This window comes from Phyllobates terribilis, unplaced genomic scaffold (assembly GCF_046119375.1).
Source record: "Phyllobates terribilis strain yellow unplaced genomic scaffold, ASM4611937v1 Scaffold_4219__1_contigs__length_63592, whole genome shotgun sequence".
Classification (NCBI taxonomy): domain Eukaryota; kingdom Metazoa; phylum Chordata; class Amphibia; order Anura; family Dendrobatidae; genus Phyllobates; species Phyllobates terribilis.
In genome coordinates this window covers 25,108-28,073 of record NW_027366971.1, presented here as the reverse complement: position 1 = coordinate 28,073, position 2,966 = coordinate 25,108, and the positions used below count along the sequence as shown (strand labels likewise).

General features: G+C 36.9%; 1 pseudogene; it reads left to right on the top strand.

Moving 5' to 3' along the window:
- The first annotated feature begins 2,013 nt into the window (after window positions 1-2,013).
- LOC141249023 (RNA-binding protein 5-like) lies at window positions 2,014-2,713 on the top strand (annotated as a pseudogene).
- The last annotated feature ends 253 nt before the right edge of the window (window positions 2,714-2,966 follow it).

The window sequence follows — 2,966 nt, the reverse complement described above, 5'->3', positions numbered from 1 at the left end:
ATTTGACGTTTACTTCTCATTTCTCAATTTAGGTTTGGTTATGATCACCTCCATCTATTGTATTTGATTTTATATCTCTTAGTCTCTCACTCCGTTTCCTTAATCTGTGTGTTCATTGGTATTTCTTGCGTTGCTATTGAATACTGAAATGAATTTTGTACTTTAGGAGTGGCTTCTACCATGATTCCTAATGCAGGCTGGTATTATAGTAGTATAGATGGACTCTATTACAAATATGAAGACGGAAACTATAAACTCTTGGATACCAATGAGGTGTCGTTCTTACCTCATTGCTGAATCACAATATCAGTTCGCATATATGCAATTCATGTGGCTAACTTAGTGCATTCCCCCTTTTTGTCTCCATGAAAATTCTTAGGGTTGTCAATCTGAAACTCAATGTTATGGTGAGCTTAGTGGTAATAAAGAGGAAACTCAGGAGGAACCTCGTACATCAATACATGAAGATGACAAGAGCAATCAGAATGGTAATATGACTAAATGAGTTGATCTTCTTAAGAAATTTGGCTGCAGTATATTGATTCTGATTATTGCTTGTTTAAAGATAACACCAGTTATGGACAAACGACTGAGATACCACCTCCAACATCAGACTGGTACTTTTTCGTGGACAATTTTGTCATTTCTTGGCAAGTTTAATGGTCATAAATCCTTATTATGAATTCATTTGTTTATAGGTTGGAGGAGACACTAATTGATATGTACCTGTCTGGTTATAAAATCTAGAACCTCCTGATGAGGCTGAGCTTGGAGACTTTTCTACTGGTAGAGAAACCTATTATTTTCTCGTTATACAAAAAAAACATTTATTTGACTCTGGATTTTTTGCTGTAGAAAAAGATGATGATCACAAACAAAATGAGGATGGAGGGGAAGGTAAGCAGTGTATCTGTTGAAATGTCTATCATTGATTGTGAAAAAAAGTTGATTTTGCGAATATGTGATGTGTATTACAGAGATGTCATGGGAAGAAGAAAATTGGAGAGCTCAATATGGTGAAGTTGTAGTTGATGAGGAAAAAAGCACGGCAGAGGTTTCAAGTGTTGATATTTGGGATTGGGGAGTAATAAAAGAATCTGAAAAGGAAGGGAGTCTTCCTGTTGCAAGGCTTATTGGTAGACTGGTGAAACCGTCAGCAAAACTTCATCCTTCAATGGCGTCAGGTGGTGCTCGGTTCAGAACTGCTCCAATTTGTGAAGCTCATCTAGATCTGGTACGGGTTTAAAACAGGTTTGCAATTTCTATCTCTCTTGTTGCTTGCTTTGAATACCTGAATTCGGTTCTTGTATATGCAGTTTATGTTCTTATTATCATACCAACACCAGTCATCTGCATAATATATATATATTTTCAAGTTTATTGTCCCTAATTCCTTGGTGTTATTGATAGAACCCACTTAAGGTCAGAATCTAACCTTAAGGAACCACATAGGCCAATGATCTCACCCTAAGAAAGCCACTAATTTTGTCAGAATCTAAAAATTAGGAAATTGCGTGGAATCTCATTTCTCTGTATTCAATCATAATCTGAGTACAGACCGACTCTGTAAGTGCTTGAATACTGAATTGAACTGCTGATAACTGGTAGTGACCACCTAGCCTAAATAAAGGACAGTAATATTGACTCATATCAGCTACGCAGATTTTTATTATTGAAAATTACAGAAGTGACCTGAAAAATAGTTGAAATTTAGATAAAGTGTATGTGTATTTCGAAACCCATCGAGTGTATGTGCGTTTTAAAAACCCATAGACGGAGCTTATGTGCAATAAGCAAATGCACATCTAGATTTGATATAAATGATCTAGTAAAATAAACTCGAAAATATAGAGTAAGTTATTGAAATAAGCACGTATTTCGGTTGAAAAAATTTATGGGTTATGTTAAAAAGAGGCTTTTATTTTCGACAACCATTCATGTATATACACTCCGTCTAAGGGTTTTTGAAATAGAAATAACTGAGTGGTAGAATCCTATTAGTTACATGCCATGATGCAAAGTGTCACTCCCATTACTAACATGAGATTTTTTCCCCCTTCCAAAGGGCAAATTTACAGGCTGCGTACTCCTAGCGCAGGCCATTTAGCAGCTCTTTCATTCTACGACTCTACCAATCCGACAAAAGAGTGGGCTTCCCTGAGCTATCCATCAAAAATAAGACAATTTCATCCCAAAGCAACACTGATACTGATAGTAACAGAGTTCTTGATCTCACACAAAACGTATGTATTTGACACTAAACCGGTGTTTACTGTGATATTCATCTCTCTTATATGGATTCAATTGGTGTAATTGCTATCAGAAAATCCATGGATACCGTGACAGGGCTGCAGAGAGAAGAGCTTTACATGGTGGGTTTGGAATTGGACCTGGACAAAAGAACACGACGCTTGATGGAAGTCCGTTGTCTTTTCCACCTACCTCCACAGAGGAAGCTGCAGCTGCAGCTTTGGAGATGTCGCTTGGAGCCGGTAGCTATGCTCAGAAAATTCTGAAAAACATGGGCTGGAAAGAGGTATTTTTGTTGAAATAAGGAGTCTAAAAGAGTAATTAGAGTGAAATTGATTCCTTGTTTTTGCAGGGAGAAGCACTTGGAAGAACAAAACAAGGCTTGACAAAGCCATTAGTTGCAGTGGGGAATAAGGGGAGTGCAGGACTAGGGTGGCATCTCGGTCAAATCACGCATCCATGAAATCGTTTGAGAGAAAGGAATTTTGCATCGACTTTCTGCGGGTAGGAGACATGTGAGTCTATACTATTTTTGTACCATACTTGTTTGTTTGGTTAATACATTATAGTGGCATTTTTTTAAAATAATGGTTTTTAAAAAAAAAATAATGGTGTTTGGTTACAATCACTTATAATGTCGCTATTATGGAAAATCTCCTTACTTTTTTGCGCGTACCTCAAATATCAAAACCCTTATTTTCAATAATCCCATTATA